The sequence below is a fragment of the Zerene cesonia genome, unplaced genomic scaffold, assembly GCF_012273895.1.
Source record: "Zerene cesonia ecotype Mississippi unplaced genomic scaffold, Zerene_cesonia_1.1 Zces_u001, whole genome shotgun sequence".
In the NCBI taxonomy this organism is placed as follows: Eukaryota; Metazoa; Arthropoda; class Insecta; order Lepidoptera; family Pieridae; genus Zerene; species Zerene cesonia.
The window spans coordinates 3,235,583-3,243,761 of NW_024045131.1; positions in this window are offsets into that span (position 1 = coordinate 3,235,583).

Here is an 8,179-nt window from a genome sequence, read left to right on the forward strand (position 1 = left end):
TTGAGACATATATTAATTATCTTAAAAATTGACCATTTCGATACGATTATTCTTAAGCTTCCAAAATGTATTAAATACTCATATACTTCATCTTCTGCATTGTAAATGACTAAGACCTAAAGCACCATTCCTCGCCGCGAATTGGGCCAGCTCGCACCGGGGAAGTACCACACCCCCACAGAAGACTGGGATGAAGTAGTAATATGCTTCGATGTGAGATAGTGGCGCTTGTGAAAATAGCATGTGCTAGTGATTGGGGGAGCCGGAGGAATCCTTTTCCTCACCTTACCCTTTACATTCCTTTATTCCCGTCTTCAATACTTTCCCTGGTATTTTCTTGTGTTTGATTTTACGCGAGTATTATACATTTAGAAATTAAAGACTGTGACTACTCGCTGTAAAGTTTTGGAAACGTCGAGTTAAATAATATTAATACATCGCGTTTAAAATCCGTTAAAAAGTCTTTCATTTCTGAATAATTTCCTTAACATTTACTACAATGTAACCCTGCAATGTCCATGGGTAATAGTGACCGCATACCATTGAAAGAAAGAAAGAAAGAAAGAAAGAAAGAAACATTTATTTGACTCCACAGAATTACAATTAAAAAAAAGCAATAAACTTAGAACAAAACAATACAATAATGAACACAAAACATCACAATAAAAAAGCTTATACAAAAAAACAATTAAACAAAGAAAAATGAAAAAAGAATAATATAGAAATAAATATAAACACCAGATTGGATCCAAAAGCACAGATACGCGTTATTATATCATCATCATATATCATATATGCCCATCATCATATATCATATGTTCCCACTGCTAGGACACAGACCTATAAGTGCGGCTAAGTGCGGGTTGGTAGATGTCACATGTCGTCGAATTTTTGATTCTTAGATGCCGGTTTCCTCACAATGTTTTCCTACACCGTTTTAAGAAGTGGTGATGTTATCAGTGGCGTAGCTAGGGGGACAAGGGCCCTGGTGCATAGGAAAAAAATCGGGCCCTCCTCCCCTCTTTCCGCCTTCCTCCCCTCTTTCAAAGCTGAGGTTAGAGGGCCCCCTGAGCTTCGGGGCCCTGGTGCACTGCACCACCTGGACCTATGATAGCTACGCCACTGGATGTTATCAATATGTTTAAATTTTAATATCAATTTATATCCTACACGCTCGCTCGGTCTCGAACCATGACTTATCGATTTTGAAGTCCGAGGTCCTCACCACTGATCCACAGCTAATATAAAAGAAGTTGAATGGAAAATCCTGTTCTACCATCCGTGCTTTTCTGCTCGAACGCTTTATCCGAAAGTTACGTCATAAGATAATTATCTTTTGAAAAGTCTTAAAAGATTGTTATCCATGCATGCAGTCGTTTCATTGTATTTTAACCTTTATTTATGTATGTGATATTGTTTTAATTATTCATTAATTTCTTATATAATGTTATGTAATAATTATGGCATAATAAATGAATTTTATATGTCATTAGCTGCACGCCCCGGCTCCGCCCCTCCTATCTTTTAAGTTGGATCGAATTCATGGTGTGCAAATTTGATTAAAATCGGTTGAGTAGTTTAGTAGTCCATCGCGGACAAACAAAGTGTCACGTAATTTATTTTTATTAAGATGTAGGTTTTTGTTAATTTTTTTTCTTATTTTGCGCTATTCTATAAACTTCTGACATTCCCTATTCTACCAGGTTGCCTGGCAGAGATTTCTCCATAGGAAGAAGCCGCCTTTTGTTTTTATTTTAATGTTTAAATACTTTATAAAGGATTTTTTTTATGCTACAGTCGGCAATGGAGCTGGTGGGACGCCTGATGGTAAGCGCTACCACCGCCCATGAACACTTGGAGAGGCATAAGGTCCATTACCTTACGCCTCTACAAATGGATTGCCGACTTTTTGGGAAGGGATTAAGAAAGGATTGGCGATAGGAATAAAGGAAAGGACTGGGAAGTATCCTTCCTTTAGGAATAGGAACCCATACCCTTTTAGGAAAAGGATACGGGCCTCCGGCTCCCTCACTCACCGAACGAAACACAGCAGAATGCTATTTCACGCCGGTCTTATATGGGGGTGCGGTACTTCCCCGGTGCGAGCTGGCCCAATTCGTGCCGAAGCGTGCTCGACTACCACATACCAAGGTGATGATGACGAGGATGAGGTTTCACCCGCGCAAGTCCGTATCAAGTAGGAATATCGGGATAAAAAGTTGCCTATATGTTATACCAGTTGTCCAGCTGTCTAAGTAGCAAATTTCATTGCAATCGGTTCAGCAGTTTTTGCGTGAAAGAGCAACAAACACACACACATCGTTACAAATTTTCGCATTTATAATATTAGTAGGATTAGGATTAGGATTATAAAATACACAGATAATTATTAAATACACAGATTTTCTCCCGTACATGCTTAATGTCAAATATTTATACATTTATACACGCACTTTGATTTATACAAGCCAAGCAATCATTTTATATGGGCACTTAATTCTAGAAACAATTGCATGTATTCCCGTTGTACGTTGCGTATTTAATACTTCACTGCAACATTTATAGTCGCAGACTTTACTGTGTATCAAATGGTGTAGTATAAACTAAATTTTACCAAGATGTGTGCGTCACGCCAAGTCACGTGGAAGGTTCATAAAATGTTATTGAATACCATTTTTGTGATTATACTAGTTTCGCCCGCGGTTTTGCTCGCGAATAAGGATATTAACAAATGATTTAGTTAACCCAAGGTAGCATTTAATCGTGATAAAATCCTATCGCCTAAGTCAGCTCATACCCTGTCTGTATACCAAATTTATTCAAAATCCGTTAAGTAGTTTCAGCGTTATTGACGGAAAAACTTCCAAACAAGCAAATTTTCACATTTATAATATAAATATGAAGTGTGATAGTAAATGAATAATAAATTTTTTAACATTACTAGCTGCTAACCCCGGCTCTGCTCGGGTAGCAGATTTTTGAGAATTTTAAAATTTTTAATGATATTATTTATATTTTAGCCAAGTGAGGACAAAACCAAGTGACCCATAATAATTAAAATCTGTTGAGAAGGTTTTGAGTTACATGGTGTTTTTTTTTTATGTCGTAGCGGGCAACTGAGCTGGTGGTTCGCCTGATGGTAAGCGATCACCACCGCCCATGAACATTCGCAAAGGTTGGGCCTCTGCAAATGCGCTGCCCGCTTTTTTGGGATAAGGGAAATGGAATGGATTAACGACTGGAAGGAAGGAATGGACTGGGACGGGTGAGGAAAAGGAAACGGGCCTCCGTTATTGTCGCAGGTAATTTATACGAAAATAAGAGTGTTAAAGTGTTTTGTTTTCTGCACTAATATTAAATAAATAAATAAATAAATTCGTAACCGAACAATAAAAAAAAATAAATAAAATAAAATAAGAAAATAAAAATAAAAACACTATAAATTTCAAAATCTTTTGAAGACTAAATTGAGCGTTAACAAGTCCGTATTTTTTTTTATTTTACACTACGTTTCCACGTGACTTCGCTTAGTCCTGCCCGCTTAGCCTAAAGAAAACTCACATAGTCACCGTTTTAATAGGGGTTTAAGAATAAAACATATGGCCTTTCTTAGGTCTCAAACTATCTTCGTACCAAATTTCATCCAAATTGTTTCATTTGTTAAAGCGTGAAAAGAAGACATACATAACGAGTTACTTTCGCATTTATAATATTGCTAGCTGCGCCCCGCGGTTTCACCCGCGTAAGTCTTTATCCCGTAGGAATATTGGGATAAAAAGTTGCCTATATGTTAATCCAGTTGTCCAGCTGTCTAAGTACTAAATATCATTGCAATCAGTTTAGTAATTTTTGTGTGAAAGATCAACAAACACACACATCCTTACAAACTTTCGCATTTATAACATTAGTAGGATTAGTAGGATTTGCGATTTAGAGATAGCTAAGCGAAGTCCCGTGTCCAATAGTGGGGTATGGGGCAGATGAGATTTATCTGATTCCCTGATCGATTCTTTAGAGACAAGTAGGTGATCAACCTTCTGTCTCGTATTTTCTTGAAAAACTTTTTAACGGATTTTAAAAGCGATTTATTCATTATATTATTAACCCGACGTTTCGAACACTTTACAGCGAGCGTAGACACGGGGAGACAGTCACCTGTCCGTTAAAAAGTCTTTAATTTCTAAACTTTCTGTCTGTTAGAGATAAAAATAAGCATGATTGAGAATTATAATAACACGCGTAAATTAGATATTCAACTAAATTGTCTCACTTGCTCCTATATAGAGTATATTTTTTTTATGGCAGAGCAAGCAAAGGAGCAGGTGGGCCAACTGATGTTAAATGGTCACCACCGCCCATAAACACTTGCAACACTAGAGGTGTTACAAGTGCTTTGCCAGCTTTTCAGTGACATATACGCTATATATAAATATATACGTATATAGTATACGTAAGGGTTATTTATCTTGACGATCCTCATCAGGATAAGCGGGTTCTCTGTCTTATAAAATACAACTTTTTCAACCAGCTTTACGAGCAACTGTAGTATCTACTAATATTATAAATGCGAAAGTTGCAAGGATGTGTGTGTGTTTGTTGATCTTTCGCGCAAAAACTACTCAACCGATTGTAATGAAATTTAGTTCGTAGATAGCTGGACAACTGGAATAACATATGGGCAACTTTTTATCCCAATATTCCTACGGGACACGGATACGCGGGTGAAACCGCGGGGCGCAGCTAGTTATATAGACTTGTACTTTTTATTCTGTGGCTATAGTCTGTAGTCTATACATACATCAGACTAGAATATTTCTCCGTGCGTCACAAAGACTCAGCGTGTGAAAAGCCCGTCCAGTGGTCAAAATTCGACCAAATCCATATACACACACACACATATAAAACGGTGTTTCATATGTGTGTGTCCGACCGCCTCCTTGGTACAGTGGTTAACGCGTGAGCGTAGAACCAAGGGGTCCTGGGTTCAATTCCCGGTGGGGACGCATAAAAAAAATGTCTCGGTCTGGCAGGACACAGAAGGCTGATCACCTACTTGTCCCTAAAGAAAATCGATCAGTGAAACGGATGTACATCATCTGCCCCATACCCCACTAGGGGACACGGGACTTCACATATGTCTGTATGAAATATATCTAGTTTTTCTAATTTTTCCGAATACGAAGTTGCGCAGTTCGACTGATATTGTTCTTGCTTCGTTTATCGATAACTCTGGGTTTTTAACCAATTGACGCGATTCGTTCTGTGTTTGTGAGATTTTTGTCATTTGGCTCATAGAATTTCGTGTGGTCGTTCTTCGCAGTGACGTAGGTTTTTTTGTAGAAACGACGTGAGACGAGATATCGCGATATAGATTAGTAATCTCTGTAGCGTAAACGATTTAATGGATTTATGATGATGATGTTTAGTATTTTTTGATTTTTTTTTTTGCTAAATTTGCGCACTATTGATAAAAAGTTTATATGTGTTGTGACAGTTCAAAGGCAGTCCAAGGTGATACAGTTGTACACGTAAATGTTAGTGATTGACTTCCATTTATGGACCTGCACATTATATGTATAGACATAGACATGGACAAACATTTATTTACATTTTTTTTTTTAATTCATGATAGGGAAGCGCTTGACCACGATCTCGCCTGATGGTAAGCTGAGATGTGGTCTAAGAAGAAATGCAAGAGAACACACAAGAATTAACAAAAAAGTAAAAAAAAAACACAGAATATTACAAAGGAAACAAATAAACGCAGGCACGAAAATTTCAGGAGAAAAAAAAAGGTGTGTGTGCGATTCACACACGATAGAAGTGAAACATCAGTAAATCGACAAATAAAACATAAAATAGTATGTATATTTCTGTCTCATTCTTTGCCGGCTTCATTCTACACATTTTTGTATTTGTGTCTCTTACCTGTCGTTTTTTCCGTTGCATCAGGTGTGAAATCACAACGATTCTAAAGAAGTTTCACTTCAAAAATTTATGCAGCGGGATAAAATTTGCCTTTATGTTATTCCAGTTGTCCAGCTGTCTACGTACCAAATTTCATTGCAATGGGTTCAGTAGTTTTTCCGCGAAAGAGTAACAAACGCACACACATCTTTATAAACTTACGCATTTATAATATTAGTAGGATAGGATAACTTGATACAAAGCGTTGATACAAGAACTCTAGTTATATAAATAGGTTCGAGCTTGTTTATATGTTCAAGGAAAAAATCAACTGTCTCATTGTAATTTCGTACGAAGAGATAACAAAGGTCAGACGTAACTAGCACGATACAATAAATCGATGTCATAATGGATTTAAAAGAAAACAGATGAAGTATGAAACAAATAATTTATTTATATTAATGCTGTATTGCTCTGAGTGTTACAGATTGAGTCTGTTTGTTGCCTCCTAGCTTTTCATTGGGTGAATCGATTGTTATGATTTTTATGTTATTTGAAATCTGCTGTCTCCCATGTGGTATTGGTATTATAATATTGTGGTATTATAAAATATTAAATACTGAAAAAAAATCATTTAATTCTATAAAATATTAGCAACGCCAAACGCTGTCCTGCCTTACACTTATCATTTTGGGGTATGAAAAATTGATGCTGGCCAAAATGAATGAAGATGATGCTGAAAAAATTTTTCAATTCAATTCAAATCAAAAATTTTATGAGAATCGGTCCAGCCGTTTCTGAGGAGTATGGGAACATACAGATCATACGAAAATATACACAGCTAGTTTATGTTACTCCGAAAGAACAGACAGCTCTCAATAATGGAAAAATTGCTGTAAATCTCTCCAGTAGTTTTTGAGCTTACAAATACAAACGAAAACATATTTTATACAAGTATAGAGTTTAAACTAAATATCATATATAAACGAAATTGCAGACAATGCCGGGTCTTACAGTTAGTCATAATAGTTATCCGCACTTCCCATGTCATTGACATATCTTTTATCAATATCCGATCTGTCGTTGTTTGAATGACATTATGATTAATGTCACATAAATATTTACTCTTTCACATTCATTCTTTAAGAGCTGTTTTTGATTGCTATTATTAGAGGGTTTTACATTAAATTTCTTAATTATGCAACAATGAAGCCACAAAAATTTTGAGGTCATCCGTTTAGTAAGTAAGAATCTATAGATGTCGCTGTTAAATTAGAATATTACTAGCTGCGCCCCGCGGTGTCAGCCGCGTAAGTCCGTATCCCGTAGGAATATCGAGATAAAGAGTTGCCTATATGTTATTCCAGTTGTCCAGCTGTCTACGTACCAAATTTCATTGCAATCGGTTGAGTAGTTTTTACGTGAAACTTTCGCATTTATAATATTAGTAGGAAGGATTAGTAGGATAGTAGGATAGGATCTACCAATTTTTCCGAAGATTACGTTTTTACGGTGACATAATAAAGAATAAAATAAGACATTGACTACTATCTAAGATCCACAATACACCGGCTCAGAATTGACAGGAAACGCTTCATTAGATTGCAAGTGGGGCGATGCCCTGTGTTTGTTAATTCACTATTGTTTCATCATAAACATCGATTAGTATAAACGCCTTGGATTACTTGCATTCTTATATGACTTGCCTTGAGAGGAATTCTTATATAGATACCCTCTGCATCCGGGAATCCATGGGAAATGCCGGACTCCTAAAGACTTTATTTTATTCCTCTCGTCAATCCTTTCTTAATCAGTTTCCAATTTAGACTTGATTATATGTGGTAGTCGAGCACGCTTCGGCACGAATTGGGCCAGCTCGCACCGGGGAAGTACCACACCCCCACAGTAGACCGTGAAATATTCATTCAGCTGTGTTTCGTTCGGTGAGTGGGGGAGCCGGAGGCCCATTTCCTTTTCCTTACCCTGCCCAGTCCTTTCCTTTATTCCTATCGCCAATCCTTTCTTAATCCCTTTCCAATTTATAAACGACAATCCATTTGTAGGTATAGGTGTAAGGTCTGCAATGGACTTTTCGTCTCTCCAAATGTTTATGGGCGGTGGTAGCGCTTACCATCAGCCGACCCACCAGCTCCTATGCCGATGATGATATCAAAAAATTAAAAAAAAAAGGAATTGGGCGACCCATTCTCGAGTTTGACGTTTAGGAACTTTTTACGTTTAGTAATAGATGTTATTATACATATACACCTTC